The sequence below is a fragment of the Centropristis striata genome, chromosome 1 (assembly GCF_030273125.1).
Source record: "Centropristis striata isolate RG_2023a ecotype Rhode Island chromosome 1, C.striata_1.0, whole genome shotgun sequence".
In the NCBI taxonomy this organism is placed as follows: Eukaryota; Metazoa; Chordata; class Actinopteri; order Perciformes; family Serranidae; genus Centropristis; species Centropristis striata.
In genome coordinates, this window is record NC_081517.1 from 24,244,680 (window position 1) to 24,265,389 (window position 20,710).

Here is a 20,710-nt window from a genome sequence, read left to right on the forward strand (position 1 = left end):
CTTAGAAGGCTCCTATTTCATTAAAGGTTTCTCACAGGAATTGTAAAATAAACAGCAGAATAAAATCAATTTGAAACAATCAGTGAAAGGAGACATTATTTCTGTTGAAAAAAAAGTGGTGAGTCAGAGAAGACTCTACTGTTTTATTGATTGAATGTGTGGGAGTTATGCTGAATGTAATCAGTGGCCAAGAGGTTAGAGAATCGGGCTTGTAACTGGAGGGTTGCTGGCTAAAATCCCAGAACTGACAGGTCAAGACTGAAGTGCCCTTGAGAAAGACATCTAACCCCCATTGCTCCCCAGGCACAGTAATGTGCTGCCCACAGCTCTTAACATGGTGCGTAAAGGATGGGTTAAATGCACAGGACAAATATCTATATTCACGATTACACATGCATTTGACACTGTGTGTGTGTGTGTGTGTGTGTGTGTGTGTGTGAAAGTGTACGAAGTGGTTTGTCACAGAAGAACAGAAGGGCTTCCTTGTGTCTCTAAGGCTGTTTAAACAATCTGAAAGTGTGTATATAGTTACCCCACAAATCATTATAAACCTGACAGGTCCCTGGGAAGCGGTCCCTGGTCAGGTGAGGCGCTCTACTTTGTCTGATTGACAATTTGAAGTGATATATGTGTTTCTGGCTGCTCCAGTATGTTACCTGATTTTTTTCAGGGCTGTAGAACCTTCAGAAAGGGTGGTTCCCACGATGCATGTTCTAGTCTTGTGTCCTGACGATGTGCTATAGACAAGATTGTGTGTGTGTGTGTGTGTGTGTGTGTGTGTGTGTGTGTGTGTGTGTGTGCGCATAACTGAATCTTAATCTTCTTAATCTTCATCTTCATGTACATGATGAACTATTAGTGTACAGGTAAGCAAGATAAGCGTTACTTATTTGTGCCAGATTTGAAATGAGAATTTTCAGTACATAATGTTGAGGAATACATTGAGGAAACCTTTAAATTAAATGATCTGACTCCAACCCAAAATCCTCACTTATTTCTATGCGCCGATCGTTTGATGGGGAATGATGAGCAGGAGATGTCCGAGTTCTCAATTTAACTTCATTTTATTACAATACGTCAAGAAATGTGCAGTTACAGAGTCTCTGGGTTCAATCTACACGTCCCTGATTACACAAAGGCTGATCAGTTCATGAAGGCTGGACCAGTCTACTTTCCCTGAACCCTTTTTATATCCTAACAGAGGTTTAATAAAAAATGAAGGTTGATCTCCTAAGAAGATGCCTCCTTTCAATCCACTGATTTGTCAGTTTATTCAATACGTGGACACGTCATGTCACCAAGCAGAGAAGACAGTTATCTTTCTGCTCAGCACATCGTGTCTGTGACCCGACCTGTTAACAAACTTTCAAAACACAAACTCCTGCCTTGATGATATGACTTACAGAGATATTATTGGATATATATATATATTATTATATATTATTATAGATATTATTGGATATATATATATATATATATATATTGTATCTTTTCTTCTTCTTTTTATATTGTATCTGTATCTTTTTGTGATAATAGAATCTTACTCTAAGTAGGGCAGAACGTTTAAGCAGATAAAGTAAATGTATTTACTTTAATCATAGTTTAACAAGAATATTAGCACATGATCATTATAGCAAAGCATCTTGCATGATTAATCTATAAATGCACAGAGAGAGGTTAAATACACAGTTAGTGAATTACGCACGCATAGATAGTGACCTATGTCCACAGATAGTGACCCCCATCCACAGAGACAGAATAACAGATTATTCTAACAATAACCTTTTGAAACTTTGTCATGGGACCAAAGGTCTTTTAATAAAGTCAGTATAAACAGCCTTTTGTTATCCAAAAAAAAAAAAAAGTGAATAAAATATTGGCATTAACATTCCTGAAAACCACACATGTTGAATCCCTGCAGTCTACCTCCCCTCGCCACTCAGCAGCGGGCTGATGTTGCAGACCAACGCATGTGGTTTGCAGAAACGTACAAATCGAACAATGCCAACATTTTTTACAAGCGACTGAGCTGGCTCATTCCTGTATCAGCTGGACTGAATAGATTGTCATAGTATAGAACAAATAATTCTGTACAAACATGGACAATGCTTGCTTTGCAAAAAAACAGACCTCCAATAAGAAAACTGTGATCATGAAGAAAACTAGCCAGTAAAAAAGACTACTTTCTCACTGGACGTTTTAACTGCTATAACCTGCTTTAACCTGCTATAAAAACTTGCCACTCGGAGATAGGCAAGTATAAAAGATGTATATGTAAATTTTAGGCCCGGGACACGATTAAAAAAATGAATCTAATGAATTAGAGGCTTTGTTTTCAATTTTAATTGAAATTAATCGCATTTTAATTGCAAATAAATATTTGACCTGAGAACAGTCACATGGATTTTTAGTATACCATTGAATAATGACTGAATACATAAGCTTAAGTAACAAAAATATTGTTTATTGGTCCAGCAGACCAGTGCAATTTTTGCCATTACGTGTAGCAATAGCAAGTCGGGCTAACGTCCACGCTAGCTGCTATATGTTTTGCATTGAGGTGATACTTGAGGCTGGATGTGCTGCGGTGATATGTGAATTCCTTGTTGCATAGCAACACAACCATGCTCTTATCGACGCTTCCATCCGTTGGTTTTTTGTAACAAAATGTCCCGTCATCCACGGGGCCAACCAAAGCGTCTCATCAGCTTCTTCCTTCATGTTCACTGTGGTTTGTTGTTGTCTGAACTCATGAACGCTAGTTGGTGCTCCAGTATAATCGGTCCGCCTGAAACTCATCCAGTGAGAAACGTTCCGCGGTGCAAAAATAAGTGTGATTAAAATACATCATTTTTTTTAACGTGTTAATTTCTGTGTAATCAGTTAATCTTAATTAACGCGTTAAAGTCCCGGCCCTAGGAACCGGCTGTGGCTCGGTTGGTAGATTGGTCACATACTGATCGGAAGGTTGGTGGTTCGATCCCCGACCATGGCAGCCTACATGTCGAAGTATCCTTGAGCAAGATACTGAACCCCAAATTGCTCCCGATGCTGTGTTCATCGGTGTGTGAATGAATTCCCAATGGTGGGAGGTGGCATCAGTGTGCTCTGGTAGCCTCGGTCACCAGTATGAATGTGTGTGTGAATGGGTGAATGAGTGCAGCTTTGGATAAAAGCGCTATATAAGTGCACTCCATTTACCAAAAATTAAAACTTTTATTAGTACCCTTTGGGGTTTCGCAGCCCGCAGTACAACCCGACATGTTCACAACAGATTACAACTCTCATTAAAGTTTTCTCGTGTATTTAAGCCGATTCTGATTCCTTCTGCAGCTGACGTGAGTGTGCAATCGTGTGTGATGCTAGAATGGCGTGTGCTGATGAGGGGTCTATTGCTCAGTACTGTGCAGAATGTGATTACAGCATTCTAAAGGAGGTAGAGTTGAACACTGTCTGATTCACAGTTCTGAAATAAATGAGCACTTGAATATATCAAATTGTCTTGGAACTCAAATGTGTTTGTGCCATGGTTCAGTAGTGATTAAATGTCTTTTGACAGTAAAGACAATTAGATATTAATGTATTCTTAGCAACGCATAAAGAGGCTGCTCTCTGTCTCTGGTGTATCTCTTCTATTTTTTATTTATTTAACTGATTTATTTTTTCTCACTGTCAAGGGTTGCAGATTATTTCCTTTGGATGGTGGGATGCATTGCTATGATCTGGTCCTTGTTATTAAGTTGTCTTCTGTATCACACATGTACATGCTAAAGCTTGTGTGAATGTCCTCTTTGTCTTGTGAATTGAGTCTTCTTTGAGTCTTGTGAATAGATAAATGATTGTTAAATATCTTGTATCGAAGTGCTTCCTCTTGTTTTTCAGTCTTCAGTTCTTGTGTACACTGGGTGATGAGATGCATTGTAGAAATCTTTTCTGAGCACACTCTTCTTTTCACTGTGATACATTTTGATTACATGTTTCTGTTTATTCAGTATTCATTCATTATTTTTTTTTTAATTCTGCTATTCCACTTTTAGGTCGTCAAGTGAAATAGCTGAATTCAAGCCATCACTGGAGACAGCCATTTCTGGTAAGTGCTCTTTTTTTTCTAATCTCTTATCTTGATATATTGATTTAATTGCAAGTGTCCACTGGTGTCAAAAGGACAAGTCAACCAACTGAAAAATGATTCAATAGTTAGCTAGTTGGCATTGATGCCTCTCTCACACTTTCTGCTCTCCATCCCAGTTTCACACTTTGTCTCGTTTTTTTTTTTTTTTTTTGCTACTGAGCAACTCATATGTCATTGGGTCGGTTGAGGCCAACTCAACTCAGAACGTCTTACAGTGAAAAGAAAACGGATGTTGTGAAGATTTTCCAATGTTTTTGTATGAAAAAACGAAGTAACTTTTCCCAACTATAAAAGTAATTTTTTTATGTGTTATTTATATATATTATTATATATAATAGGCTGTCATCAAAGATGACAACGCCACAACTTTTAAAGTGGCTTTTTAATGCTTTAAAAGAAAGTCATATCCTTATCCTAAACCTGTTCATTTTTCACCTCTGTTCTCTTGACTACATAGATGTGAGTTACGGTTGCCAAGCTATATTGTAGCTTGAGTTTGGCTTTTATGTCACTTTTATGTTTCAAGTTTTCACTTCCCATCATAAGTCTTGTTGGACTGCTTTTGCAGTTGGCTCTTATGGTAAAAGTAATAGTGTCTGTAAGTAGTCTCGGTCCCAGGGAAAGTCCAAATTCTTTCTTTTGGGATCTCAGGGGTGAATAAAGTAAAAGAACCTCAGGAAGGAGGAAAGTTTTAGCTAAAAAGAAGGAGACCAGTGTTGCCTCAGATATGGTCTGCTGCCTTCTCAACACTCCTGTCTTCACAAACACAGAACGCTGCTGCTTTCCAGCATGTGTGTATATACTGTGTGTCCTAAGTGTGTCTGTGTGTGTACGGTGGACTGAGAGGAGCAGGTCTTCAGGGGTAGCTCTCTACCCAAGGCTCATTTTAATATATGTAAAAGCTATGGCTCACTGGAGAGCCTGTACAATGGACTGATCGGCCTCAGGGATGTGTCAGAGACCAGTGCGTGCGTGTGTGTGTGTGTGTGTGTGTGTGTGTGTGTGTGTCTGAGATGAGAGAGACAGTGGCCGAGGTTTGGACATGCGTCAATGGTCCGCCTGCACACTGCAATCTCAGCCCCTGACACTTTTAACACACACACACACACACACACACACACACACACACACAGGCACAGGCCCTGAGGTCTGACACATTTGCATATGACTGTCCTCTGTGGCCGAGCCCTGCTGTCCCACTCCATGCTAAAAACTCCACAGTAGTTCTACAACTCTGCTTCCTGACATGTTGCTCAATGGACTCTGAGTGAACATGGGGCTTCTTCAATGTGAGCTAGCTGGTCACTTTATTCTGACCAGAGGCTCTGACTGCAACTGTGTCCAAGGTCTAATCAGAGCTACAGATTGTTAAGTGTTGATTTTTAGATGTTGGTCATGTGACCTGGTTGTTTTGTTAAATTTCATGGCAATAAGGTGAATTCAGTTTGACAGTGCCAGTCAGAGTTAATCTGACAATTTTTCTTTTGTGTTTTGATTTTTCAAACTTACACAGTACCCATGCCTACCCATGCATGTTCCCTACTAACAACCAGAAATCAAATATGACCATTTCCAAAGGAGACCCATTAACCCTGTAAAACCCAAATATAGAAAAACGCAAAAAAAAAATCAAAAAAATCAGCCATTCAGATGTTGTAGGAGGCCTTATGTTTTAGTAAGTTTTTACAGAAATGTTGTAATATTGCAACATTGGGCTTAATGGAGAGCATGAAAAAAACACACACAATAATATGCAATTCAACACTGTGTATTGTACAATTCAGTGTCCCAAAATCAACCCAAATTTCAAACAACCAAAACACCAAAAAATAGTCTCTTTCTTTCAACCAAAAATGGTCATCTTCAGGTACCCAATAAATAAACAAAATAATTAGTTTTTTGGAAATAAAATTTTGTCAACCAAAACCCAAATTAAGTGCGGCTTTACTTCCTGGTTGCCGGCAGACGTCGGAGAAGGACCATCGGGTTGAAGCCAGGAGTTTTGGAGCAAGAGGATTAATCCAATGGTGAGAAGCGAATGCTACAACATATAACTTTTACTTACTTACTCACGCCTACCTGCCTAGTTGTCTCGGTCTTGGGCCAACTTCTCCAGCCGCTGTCGCTAACTGTGCACAATGTCAGCAGCTGATCATAAACAAAGCAGCATGGCTAATTATGTACAGGGTCTCCGCTGATCATAAACATAGTGATAGTGAATTAAACGGCATCGCTAACTGTGCAGAGTGTCTGGTGCTTGTTGTACACAAACAGATCACTAAGTGAACACCTCCTGCAGCAGCAGCACATACACACTGTCCTGCGACAGAGCTAACTGTTAGCCTCTTAGCAATTTGCAGACTGGATGCTAAGGGGTTATCAACAGAAAAATCAGACCTTACCTAACTCAACATGCCACTCAACTCCTGACACAAGCTGTTGTCATCTCAAAACTTGACTACTGTAACGCCCTCCTGACAGGCCTGCCAGCCTGCACAACAAAACCGCTTCAGATGATCCAGAACGCGGCGGCGCGCCTGGTCTACAACCAGCCAAAAAGGTCACATGTCACTCCGCTGCTCATTGAGCTCCACTGGCTACCTGTTGCAGCCCAAAGCATCACATTCAAATCTCTAATGCTGGCCTACAAAGTTGTCTCCAGTACTGCTCCTACCTACTTGAATGCCCTGATTCAGACATATGCTACCTCACGACTGCTGCGCTCTTCCAATGAACGGCGCCTGGCTCTGCCCCCTGTTGGTCCAAGGCAATCCAGACTCTTTGCACTTCTTGTTCCCCGCTGGTGGAACACACTACCAGTTCCTACCAGAGCAGGGACGTCCCTCTCTACCTTTAAAAAACTCCTGAAGACCCATCTCTTCAGAGAGCATCTTCTCTCCTAGACCACTCGATAATTCTACTCCTCAAAGAATTGTCACCAGCACTTATTGATGCACTAATAGCTCTTATTGCAGTATACCTTGATTGTTTGCTTTTATTCTTCCTGTAAGTCTGCTAAATGACTAAATGTAAATGTAACAACCTCTCCGGCTCTGCAGCTGGGAAAGACTGCTGCAGGAGGACTGTGCTGCTTCCACTCATTCTTACTCTTCTTAACTGCTCGTTAAGATGAGCCACTGGCCCTGTGGCTCATTAAGAAAAGTAAGAAAGAGTCTCCAAAAGTCTCCAATAACACCAGAAAAATTTGTCGCCAGTTGCTTTTGTGAAAAATAGTTGCTAAGGGGGTCTGAAAAGTGGCTCAATATAGCAACAAAGTCGCTAAGTTGGCAACAATGCGTAGCTGGCTGTGTGAGTACTACGTCACATCCTGCATAACGATCTATAAAATCAGTAACCAGGCTTTTTTCAGGGGAGAAAAAACGACCCTGCTCTTCTACAGGAACAAAAAAATGTCCCGTGCAAGGCCGCTCTGGACAGCTCATATTCAAATTAGGTGCGTTTCGGCGAGCGAGACCCGCCTCATTAGGGGTTTTGGACTGTAGTGGAAACACCCTTTATAAGATCAAAAGGTAACTAAAAGTAAATGAAACAAAGAGTTACAACCGTTGTACTGTTTGACTGCAGGTAGTGAAGGGACACTGAAGCTTCATGAAGCATTTGCTTTAGTTTTTTGACCCCACTAGATGGCGGTCTTGGTTTAAACACAAAAGACTTAAGCAATGCTAATGGAGTGTGGTTTCAGCCATTGTTGAACAAAGAGCGCCATCTAGTGGGCTCTGTAAATAAAGCAAATGCTTCACGAAGCTTCATTGTCCCTTCACTACCTGCAGGTGTGGCCATCACAGTACCATAAACAGTATGAAGAGACGTTCATCAAAATCCAAGCTGACTTGACCAGCATTTAGAATTGTTCTTTCATCACATTGTTTTGCAGTAATGTGCTATACTGTCTTGACTATCTGTGTTCTTCCAGTGTGCTCATTTGCATCACGATGCCATCAGTTATAAATGTGATTTTCATTGCGTCAGAAAATGGATGTGTTGCATGCCAGTGATGAAGAGTTAAGTGTGTGAGTATTATGGGTAGTGTGTGAGAGATGGCAGCCCTGAACAGTTACATGCATCAGTGCATAATGAGCTGAGAATAGCATGCACATCTCACATTTAACATGCATTACCATGCTTATGCATGTGGTAATTTCAGCCCCGATTGTTTGATCATTTAAGGTTCAATATATGGTAGCAAACAATAAACAAAATGTGCTATGATGATTTCTCTGTTTTTTAAGTGATAAAGATCCTTGTGTTTGTAAAATTTACTGTCACACATATTTATAATTATTTCAACTGGTCATGAATGGGGTAGTAATGTGTAGCACTATTCATCCCGTAATAAGTATTGTCAATGTTCCCTTTAGCAAGGCATGGCCGCAGAATTCCAATTTAACTGAAAGATGTGATGGGATGTTAATTATGGGAGGTGGATGCACTCATTTTGTCCCACCACGTTGCCTTGATGCAGGCTCTCAAACATTTTTTTTTATTTTTTATTGAACATTTAAAAATACAAAATAGCAATGACGATAATAATAGTAATAATGCAAATGAAAATTGTGCACAATACAAGTGCAAAAAAAAAGGGATTAGGGGTTTCAAGAAACAAAAAGACACATAATATCAGGCATTTGGTACAAAAATCAGAACAGCAAAATAATGATTTAAAAAAAATGTTATAATTCAGAACATCAGGAGACGGGCAAAGTCCAGACTTAATTTAATGGCGTATTTGCTTTTTACCTTTTTAAGGGATAAGAAAAATAATTTAAATTCATTAATAAAACCAGAGAAGGAAGGCTTAGAATTTCTGCACTTTGCACAATGAATATGATATTTACTCAAAAGTATTATTATGTGTATGGGGTCTGAAACAGATAAGTCTAAATGATTCATATATAAAAAAGATCTAATTCAAATGGCCATACATTATTAATTTTTAAAGAAATCCAATTTTTTTATGTCACACCAAAAACATTTTGTGATAGGCAGAAGACAAACAGATGTTCCAGAGTTTCATTTTCACTATGACAAAAGGAACATTGGTCCACCTCAAAACCAAATGGTTTTTTTTGAGAAGTAAATTTTATTTATCACTTTAAAGTGTTTTTCCTTGACTTTCGGTCAAGTTTTATAAATTTCAAATATGCTTTATCTAATGTACTTGAAGTTCCAGAATTCAGGCTCTCAAACATGTACCCTGCAACACTTGCCATATCAGTTTAAAGCAGGAGTTCTCATGTGAATAAAACTTCAAAGCAGTAAACTAAACAACACAACCATTTATTAACCAAAGCCCATAGTACTTTTTAGAACATAACTTATCCTGAAAAGCAATTTTTGTGACAACTATTGTTACTTCAAATTACAAAAAACCCTTAAGTTTTTATCTTTTTATTCCTAGAAGACAATGCTGTATGTTTTATTGTTTCGTGCATTTCAGTATTAATGCAGGCACTTTTGTTACAACAACACATAGGACCACAGAGCACAGGAAAAGAGAATAAATCAAGTGAAGAGGAAGACACTGTTTGGTTTATTTTCCTTAAACAATGTGACAGAGGACATAATTAAGCTGTTAGGGAACCTTGCTCTTCCCCAGCTATTACTCAATCATGTAAGTAGCAGATAAACAAGTGCTGGGGTGTAAAATTATCACCTGTCAATAGAACAGTAAATCGGTGGGTGAGACATGAGAGATACTGACAAGGGAATGGAAAAAGGGAAAACAAAGACAGAAAATGGCAGCAAAAAGTGGCACTTTGTGCACTGACAGCTTCGCTTGGCTGGCTCAAATTAAGGCAAGCATATGCAAAACACAGGCAGATAAAAACGGAAAGAGACGTTACTCATGTATGACTTTGTATCTGGGTTTTTTCTTAGTCTCTAGAATTCATGGACGGTCTAAGAATCACCTTACTTTTATATTCCATGCCTATGCTTCACCTATGAATCAAACTCCCTCTTCTGACATATTCACCATATACAGCAGTGATTCCCAAACACACTTAACAAGGTTTTTCGACCAGAGCAGGTTTCCGGTGTGCTAGCCCGCCTGTATCAATCACAATGCAGTTAAACAAATCAAATAAATGAATCATACGTATTTTAGTTGGTCTCTCTTAATGGCACCAAGTCGGTATTGGTCTTGCTAACGCTAGCACGCTATCGATCACTGGCTAACGTTAGCAAGATATCAAGTGCTAAGATAGGTAAACATCTGCAAAGTCTTGAGCAGAAGTTGTCCTGTTCTTTCCCTTCACTTTCAACTGATTGCCCTGACTGGGTTAGGAACCCATATAGCTCAACTGCAGTTGAAGGGACATGACTTTGCAGGCGCAGGAAGAAATAACTGAACTGAGACAAAACAGCGGTCTAAAGCTGAGCTTTGCTGATCTACCTTAGACAGTTTTTGGCTGACTTCTGCCAAGGAGTTCCCCATTCTGGGAAACAAAGAAGTTTCAGCTCTTCTCCCTTTCTCCACAACCTATCTATGCGAGCTGGGCTTTTCAAGCATGACTAATATAAAGACTAAGAAAAGAGAGAAACGCAGAGCTGCTGAAGATCTTCGTGTTTGTCTTTCTTCAAATCCTGCAAGAATATCAGCTTTGTGTTCAAGTCAACAGGCCCAGGTTTCACACAAAGTAAATTGAGACTAGATTTTCATTGTATTTCATGATAAATACTTTTTGTGACATTTTTATTTGGTGGTACACCATGTGATTTTTCTCACGTAAAATATGTTCCGTGGCTCAAAAAAGGTTGGGACACACTCATATACAGTATCATTCAAAACCTAAGGACATGTCAGAAATTGCAGCCACTCTCTCGTCCTCTGTACAGTGTGTCTTTACAGTGTCTTTCCACCCTGGGAACTTTCCAAGAAGCCCCATGTAATGCTGCTCTGGGGTCAGCCAGAGGTTAAAACACTCACAACACATAAATATTTTACCTGCCCAACCAGGGGAAGAAAAATAGCACTATACTTGAATGGTGTGCTGTGTTCACAAGAAACAGTGGGGGAGGAAAGAGAGATGCATGTCATACTGCACATTTACATGAGCAGAAAATAACTCCTAAACTGTAAATAGACTGAATAACTGAAAATTACTGCAATATAGTGATGCATTACCTAACCTGATACGTCACAAACACGCAGCTGCCGGTAGCTCTTCACAGGATGCAGATTGGTCAAAACCTCCAGTTTCGTTTGTCTCTATGAATAGAATAGTTTATATAGACCGCACACTACAAAAAATGCTATCTAAAAACAAGATAAAAACACTTAATCTGAGGGAAATGATCTTGCTGCATGGACAAATAATTTCACTTGACAAGATGTCTTAAATTAAGATTATTAAATCTAGAAATAAGCATGTTGAACACTTAAAATAAGAAAATAACTCTTAAAACAAGATAAATTATCTAACACTTGTAAATCGATATTTTTTTTTATCTTGGTAAGAAACAAATAATTTGCAGTGCACTCTTTCGGGCCAGTTCTTGCAGCTTTAATTTATCTTGTTTTAAGAGTTAATTTCTTATTTTAAGCATTCAACATGCTTATTTCTAGATTTAACAATCTTAATTTAAGAAATCTTGTCAAGTGAAATTATCTGTCCATGCAGCAAGATCATTTCCCTCAGATTTAGTGTTTTTATCTTGTTTTTAGACGCCACTTATTTGCAGTGCAAAGCTGACAGGGCGGCTGTGTCAATTGTGTGGCCTGTTTGCAGCATCACTGTCGGGGGGGGGGGGGTTGTATCTCGCCCTAGGATACACAAACATGTAGGCTGCCATGGTCAGGGATCAAACCAATCAATGGGCGACCGATCTACCAACTGAACAACAGTTCACACACACAACACAAATGTGTGTTGAGCAGCCTCTGTAGGTTTCAGTGCTTTGAGAGGTCACAAAGACTACAAAAACGCTAAAAAAATGAGTCTATTTACCACACTGCAAAAGAAAAAACAGTGTCTAAAAACAAGATAAAAACACTAAATCTGAGGGAAATTATCTTGCTGCATGGACAGATAATTTATATATATATATATATATAGTTCTATATTTTTATACTAAATATATTTGACATTATCTCTGGTTTTACTTGGCCAAATATAATCCCAAAAAAATCTGGCATGGAGTTTCAAGCCAGAACTTTAGAGGGAAGCTGAAGGCTGAAGGCTCGACGTTGCTTCATTTTCATGTCTTCACGTCATGAAGAAGAAATGTGCAGGTGCTTTCATGGAGTCTAAAGGGTTAAAACCAGCGAATGCACCGGCAGGCTCATGTGAGTCATGATTATGAGTGTAACATACTGATTTGATGGATTTAGATAGAAGTAGAGGAGTGTCTAAAAACATTTTAAAGCTACATGTAGCTTGAAGCCTCAAGAGGCTTGGAAAATATACATTTAAATTGGAATATCACTTCAAGGATAAGTCTGTTGTTTAGTTTAATTTGTGTTTTTCTGCTGTGGAGTACTGCCTCTTCTACTGCAGGTAGTTGAAAAAAACTCCCCAAAGCCAGCTGCAGAGACATACTGCTGCCTTGATGATCCCAATCCATCATTTTAGATTACACTGTACTTTTACCTAAGATGACTTGTTATTGCAGCTGTTTTCTCTCGATGTATTTTTGTCTGTGTGTATGTATGTATACTTCTGTCTGTATAGACTAAAACACACTGTTTTTTTATACAGGTAAGGTAGTGATGGAACTCATTAACACTCCTATTATTGAGATTAAATGAAATAATGTTATTGTTCAGATCACATATGGTAAACATTATAATGATGATTGAAATGTAAAACAAGAAGTTGTCAAATTGCTTGTTTTGCAACAGAGCTCCTCAATGCAACACTGTGACAGCCAAGTCTTAAACTGGTTTCACTCTAATGCCAACATATGAACACAACATGTTTTAGGTCTGTTTTAAAAAGATATTCAACTTGCACTTTCAACTACATTAACATGCATAGATAATGTTATAATTATCATATTGGACTGGTATGAATGCCAGCACGTAAAAAGCACACTTTGGAAAGGACAGGTCCACTGTAAAAAAATGTCTGTAGATTTTATGGTGAAAAACTGCTAAACCATGACAGTAAAAGACCGTAAAATGATAAATAAGTTAATTCAGTTTCAGTAACAATGAAACACCGTAAATGTATCAGCCAAAACAGTATTTCTTACATTTTTTCTTTTTCAAATACATTACTCCACTGTAAAATGCACTGGCACCGTGTTTTGCATTTATTTTTTGTAAAAAATACTTTTTCTCACTGTTAAAGGTAATTATTTCAAAATAACAGGGTCAGTATTCAATTATTCAAGTTATCATTTAAGGAAGTGGATTTGGGGTAAAGTTAAAATAGTAACATTATGAAATCAAAAATGGGCATGAAATCAAAGTGTATTTTCAACTTAAAAGATTCTATATTGAATTAAAATAAAAATTCTATAAAACTAAAAAATATTGTTCCCCATGTAGTAAATTTAAAAAAAGTAGAAGTAGATTTATTTTCAGGACTTAAAATATATAATACATTGTTGTTTTATTAGTTTGTTTCATGAAATTAATTTAAAATTGACCCTGTTATTTTGAAATTTAAGGAGGTGGATTAGGGGTAAAGTTTAAGATACATGCATTATTCAGGTTAGGGGATCAGTGGTAGTTCTGGACCAATCTTACTGTGGAGGCCAAGGAGGGGCCAGTTTTTAATAAAGCACAATAAAAAAAAACCGGCAAAGATGATATTTAAGCATTCAAACCTTTTATTTTAGGTAATTTAAAAATCTCATTTCAGTATATTTGGAAGATACAAATACATTGTATCAATTACTTTTGTACCACAATGACATTTCTCATTTTTGTGTGCAATTAGTTTTTTTATTTTGAAAGTGCAGTACAGTGATAATTATCTTTTTTATATATTCACAAGCTTTTATTGCACAATTAAACTATAATCCAATGTACACATTCTGGGTTCCTTTTGTGTACAAAAAATAGGTAAGAATTGTTCCGTCGTTCATCGTTATGAATTGATTATTTCATTTTTAATTCAACATGGTCTCACAGGAATCCGTGAAATAGCCACAGATTCACGGGATATGACTGTCATTAACTTGCATTGTAGCGAAATCCGTGTCAGTCTCACGGAAATTTGAGTTATTCCGTGGCTATTCCACGGATTTTGAGTTAAGCATATCCGTGGCTATTTCACGGATTCCTGTGAGACCAGGTTGTTTTAATTTGACACAGGGGCCACAGCAGGGGCCAAGGGCTTCTTCACAGGGGCAGTGGCCCCTGTAGGCCCCTGTGTACAACCGCCACTGTAGGGGATGGTAAGCAGTCTTCATAAAAATGGTAATGTGAGTGTGTGTATGTGTGTGTGTGCATGAGAGAGAGAGAGAGAGAGAGAGAGGGGGAGAGGGAGAGGGAGAGGGAGAGGGAGACAGAGACACAGAGAGAGAGAGAGTGTGTCTGTGTAAAGCACTTGCCCTCACAAGTGCTGGGGCAGCTCCAGTGAGTCACAGTGCGATGTATACTTCTCTCATCCAACATTTACAAGCCTTCTGCTCTCTCTCTCTCTCTCTCTCTCTCTCTCTCTCTCTCTCTCTCTCTCTCTCGCTCTCTCACACACACACACACACACACACACACACACACACACACTTTCTGCCAACACATTACCCATGCTCCACTGCTTCCCTTCCTCTCCATCTCTTGTCTTCAGTCATCACCAGTTCTCTGTGGCTACACTTCCTTGCTTATTGCTTACTTATTTCACTTTGTTTTTGCATTATTTCTATATCTTACACTGCCTTCTTTGTCTCCCTTTCTTCTCTCCTTAGTCCTTTTCTCGTCATGTTTCCTTATCTTGGTAACACTTACAATACAATAACAATTACAATTACAATTACAATAACCACCTATGTAATGTTTATAGATGGTTTATAGACCAATTATTAACCATTTACAAAGTGCTGTACATATTTAATCTTTACATTTTTTCAACCAATTTCTTAAAGGTATATGAATCATTTCAAAAATTATTATAATCCTTAATATGGTGTTAAAAATGTTATGAGTGCAACTAAAACTATTAATAAACTATTAATTATAATTAATTGGTTTAATGGGAAAGTCACTATAAACGTACATTAATATCCCATCTAGTTACCATTTATACATTATTTAGTTTTTTAAACATTAATAAATTATGTGTTTACTATTTATAAATGATGGTTATTGTACAGTGTTACCCTTTTCTGGTCTTCTCTTCATCTCATTTCATCTCCATTTATTTCCTTTCATTTCTTTTTGTAATGTACATAGTGAAGTCCTGCCTTATTTCTCCCTCACTTGTCTAACCCCACCTTCCTGTTCTTCTTCGCCTAACCTTTTCATCTTCCATCTTTTATTCATCCTCTTTTTCCAACTCCCTCTCTCCTTTACTTCACTTCCATCCTTCATCGTATTCTTATTCTTATTTTAAGCTCTCTTTCTCCTCTACTTTCCTGTTTTGTTTTCCACGCTTCTTTATTATTCTCGTCACCTCTTCTTGAACTTTCTTGTCTTTTCTCTCCGACTCTCATTCGTTATTTCCTCTCATCTGTTTTTCTTCTACATACTCATTTTAGCTCCAATTGAAATTGAACATTTTTTTTTTTTGCAGAGGTAATATTTATTTCAGGACTACTGCGTTTTCATAATTTTATTATGATTTCATTACACTGCACAGGTGTCCATGTTATTGTGTCCACTTTCAAAAAGCTACCACTATATTCCAAAGCAGTTTTCCTCAGCAAAAAAGCTCACCATGATTAAAAAAGAAATATCTTGTGTTTTTCCTTTGGCCAAAGTGTGATATAGGCCTGCTGTTGTTTGTGTTTGAGAAACAATATCACACAAAAGAAAAATAAAGTGATGCTTGATTATTACTTATGCTTGTTTAAAGTAGTAGTTGTCAAATACAATGAGTAAATACAAGCAGAATCACCAGTGTTGACATGATGCAAATGCTGCAGTGCCCGCTGTCAGATGTCCAAATTTGCTGAGAAAGCTTAATGTAGATGATGGTTGGTTTTAGGGTTAGCTGGTTATAATTTCTCCTTTTTTTTGCTTTTTAATTTTAAAAAAAAATCACAACCTCTGGTGTACAGAAAATTGCAGAAATCCTTCAAGAATCTGAATAGCATGCCTTTGTCTTTGTGGCCATGAACCATGAATGAAGAGCAGATATGTGGTGAAAAAGACAGAGTTTTAATTTATTAATTCCTGGTAAGTCCTCCCGTCCTCAGCCTCTGTGACTGCGATGACGGTCTTGAGCTGAGCCATGGCAACATTTTTGTTGATATTCATTATTTCTCACCAAAACGCATGGTTCATGTCTTAAACACCTGTGTTAAATGCATTTCTTACTCATAAAACACCTCAACACAATGAAGGTAAACAAGATTTAGTTTGTGGTTCTCAAAACATCAACTCAAAAACTATTAGTACTACTTTATTGAAACAGCAAATAGCTTATAGATTAGACAAATACATTTCTACCACAGTAAAACAGAATCCATATAAAAGCCAGCTCTTTTCATAATCCAGTGTGGGGAAAAAACAATGTCACAATGTCACTGATACATTGATACATTTAAAAAAAAAAAAAAGTAATTGGTCTTTAATAACTGTATTACATATCATATATCATATATATATATATATATATATGAGTGTGTGTGTGTATATATATGTGTGTGTGTGTGTGTGTGTGTGTGTGTGTGTGTGTATGCATTTTACTGTTTCTGAATGAAATATTCTTTTTAGTGAGTGCACTTGAATACATCACAGATGGAGGGGATTTAAGTCCCACCCCCACTAGAGGGGAAACCAATCATCTTTCTCCATTGACTTTATACTGAATGAAGAAGCCTTCTCGTCAATTCTGCCTGCAAGCAAACAGCAGAAAAATGGCTTAAAGCTGCTGTGTGGTGAAATGTACAACCAACAGAAGAACCAAAAAACTCTTCAGAGGGAAAAATACCATTTCAACCAACCCATTCAAGAAGTGAATACTTTATTTCTAGTTAATATCAGAAATACTATCGGAATAGTTGAATAACCTAAATGGTTTGTATGAACTAGTATCTCCACTTGTCTGCCACATGTGTTCTATAGAGAGCAGGGCAGAAGAGTGCAGTGAGGAGAAATAAGGACAGTCTGTGTCAATTCACTTTTTTATGTCATATCAGAATTCCAATTATCTGAAGAGTTCCTTTTGTACATTAAAGTATTTAATTAAAATGAACTATTATTTCTCATTGTCTGCCATGTGTCCTTTACAGAGAGAAGACAGAATGAGAGCAGCAGAGCAGAGAATAGTAGGAGAACATAAGTGTCAAGTCTCATGTAATCAAGATATATTTTTTTATGCAGCTCTGATGGTAATGAGTAAAATCTTTTTAAAAAATAGTCAAGCATCCTGCTCTTGATTTTACTTCCACTAATAAAATCTGTCAATTTCTATCACCGTTCTACTCTGATGGCACTGAAAAAAAATGTCTAAAAGGCAACACCACTATTAGAGAGATGAATGGGTCAGATAGTTGGGCATCTCCTACCAGAAGTCAATAGTTGTATGTTCCTTTCAAAAATTCTGGAGCACACAGTCTTCAACCAAGTCTCCGGGTTCCTTTCCGAGAACAACCTGTACGATCCAAATCAGTCTGGCTTCAATCAGGATTACTCTACTGAGACTGCACTCCAGTCTGTTACAGAATCACTGTGTTTGGCTCGAGCAGCTGGTCAATCATCAGCTCTATTGTTGCTGGACCTCTCTGCAGCTTTCGACAATGTTAACCACCAAATCTTCCTCTCTTCACTCACAGAACTTGGTATTTCAGGTGCTGCCCTCTGATGGTTCGAGTCTTACCTAGCAGGGAGATCTTTAAAAGTATCTTGGAAGGGAGAAGTGTCCAAACTATAAAACCTTTCCACTGGGGTGCCTCAAGGATCAGTGCTAGGCCCCCTTCTCTTCTCAATTTACACCACAAAACTTGGCACAATCATGGCTTCTCATACCATTTTTACGCCGATGATACCCAGCTGTTCCTTTCCTAACCTCTCAAAGACGGAGCTCCTCATTATCCAACCCCGTCCCACCTTATATCAGCCTATCAATCTTCAGCTTGGATCCATGCAATTTGTGCCCTCAAGCTCTGCATGGAACTTGGGTGTCATGATTGATGACCAACTGACATTCAAGGTTCATGTGTCCTCAATTGCCCGATCTTGTCGATTCGCCCAGTACAACATCAGGAAAATCAGACCCTATCTGACCGAGCATTCCACACAACTCCTGGTTCAGGCCCTTGTGTTATCCCGTTTAGACTACTGCAACTCTCTACTGGCAGGTCTTCCTGCTGCACCACCAAGCCTCTGCAGTTGATCCAGAACAAGGCAGCACGTCTAGTCTTCAACCTGCCCAGGAGAGCTTATCTGAACTCCTTTGTTCAGGTCCACAAACCCTCCCGCCCACTACGCTCTTCGAGTGAAAGGCGTCTGGCTCCTCCACCGCTGAAGGCCTCTGCGTTTCAAACCAGACTCTTCTCCTCTGTAGTGGTGGAACAAACTTCCAATCTCCATCCGATCTGCTATGAGACTGAAGACCAACTCTTTACTTAACACCTTCACGCTTGATCTACACAGATGACTACGATAAGTATCGCACTGACTGCTCGCACAACCTAGAAGAACTTGCATCCTAATGGACTCAAACTGAACCCACGGCACTTACTCTTGGGGGGCGGCAAAGATCCACGGGGGGTCCCGAAGCCCTCTTGATTTTAAGGGATGTGATAAATCTAATGTGTAAATATAGACGAGTCAGCATTTATTTCATTAGTGGGAGAAAAACAACTAAATAAGAGCTACATTAAATGTTTATTCATTTATTTAAATAGAAAAATCACAATAGAAAAGTTTAAAAATAAAGGCTATATCGCGGGAATAAGAACATGTGTAACATCCCTCCTGCAGTATACACAGGTAACCTCACCTAGCGGTAACCTCACCAAACAACAGAAACACAGAGCTAATGGAAAAATGGCGAAGCGTCAGCGAGACGAAAATGCTGAATATCTTAAAAAGAAAAAGAGAGGGTACCATGAAAGTCACATTGAGTTTCATGTGCTTGTGCTTCATAGAAGCAATGGACAATGGGGGGGTTGCCAAAGTTTACAATGGTAAAAATGTGGGTCCCTCAACAAAAAATTTGGGAACCACTGCATTCGAGAGTAACTGTAGATCATAAAATGTCACACAGTTATACTCAGTTAAAGCTGTAAAGCATTTCTGCCACACTCCGATTATCCAATTTTCCGGACCGGTCCCACTCCCAACTCCTCAGATACTGATGTTCTGTCACAGCCCTCATTGTAGGATACTGATACACGTGGCGCTTTATTGAGTAACTTGATCAAGTGGTCCCCTGAGACTGTTGAAATGGAGCTAAACTTGGCCACTGGAAGCCAGTTAAGCAGTGTCAGTGGTTATGGCCCTACAGTGAGCTTGGTCAGCCTTCATTGAGGGTTTGACTGAGTTTCACCACCAGTGAAGGTGATTATTTTCAGGACTGTATGTGTAGTGCCACCGTTAACATTGTTTTTTGGAGAAACCGAAGCTATCAAAAGGGATTTTTCAGAGAAATACTCCATCCAGCTTTTGTCAAGGCCTCTTTGTCTTCAGTTGGAGGTGACATATGAAGTTCAAAAGGGGTGACGCCTTGTTCAAGGAGAAGTGCAATTTCAAGGTGAAATGTGACAATAAAAGGAAAAAGAAAACACACCCCGTCCAGTTCCTCTCACTTTTCCTCTTTCAGCCTTTATTTCCTGATAAATTGGAAAACGGATAAAAGAATGCAAAAAAAAGCAGACAGATACTTTAAAAAAGCTGCAATTGATCATTTTGTAATCCTGTTGTCATCAACTATGCTGAAAATGTGTTTGTGTTTCTTTGAGTTATATTTACATAATTTTGCATCATCAGCATCTTATGAAATTATATTTTACATATTTAAAGCTCCTCACCTCCAAAGCAAAGGTAACATTTTAAAAAGGATTAAAAAGATAGAGAACAAAGTGACACAAGATAAAAGGGAAAGAATTTTTCTCCTTTCCTTTGGTATCTACCAACATTTAATAAAAGGTCACCATGTTTGGAGAAGCTGTGATTTTATGTGATTGCTTTTGTGAAATCCCAAACTAAAGCCTCCAAAATCATGATATTTAAAATCTTTTTTCAGAGGCTGTCGTGGTCTCAACCTTAAAGCTACCCATACCCTAACATACTGGTACAGGTATCAACTAGAACAGTGATTCCCAACAGGGGGGGCGCCAAAGATCCACGGGGGTCGCGAAGCCCTCTTTATTTTAAAGGATATAAAAAATCTAATGTGTTAAATATAGATGAGTCAGCATTTAATTCATTAGTGGGACAAAAACAACTAAATAAGGACTACATTAAACGTTTATTCATAAATTTAAATAGAAAAATCACGA

General features: G+C 38.4%; 1 protein-coding gene across 1 annotated transcript in view; it reads left to right on the forward strand.

The window, feature by feature from the left end:
- The window catches only part of LOC131973446 (teneurin-3), a 752,262-nt gene that overhangs the window by 373,031 nt on the left and 358,521 nt on the right, over positions 1-20,710 (forward strand). The window contains exon 3 of the mRNA XM_059335452.1: positions 4,038-4,090. The gene's annotated coding sequence lies outside the window, so the exon portion shown is untranslated. The remainder of the gene's footprint in view (positions 1-4,037; positions 4,091-20,710) is intronic.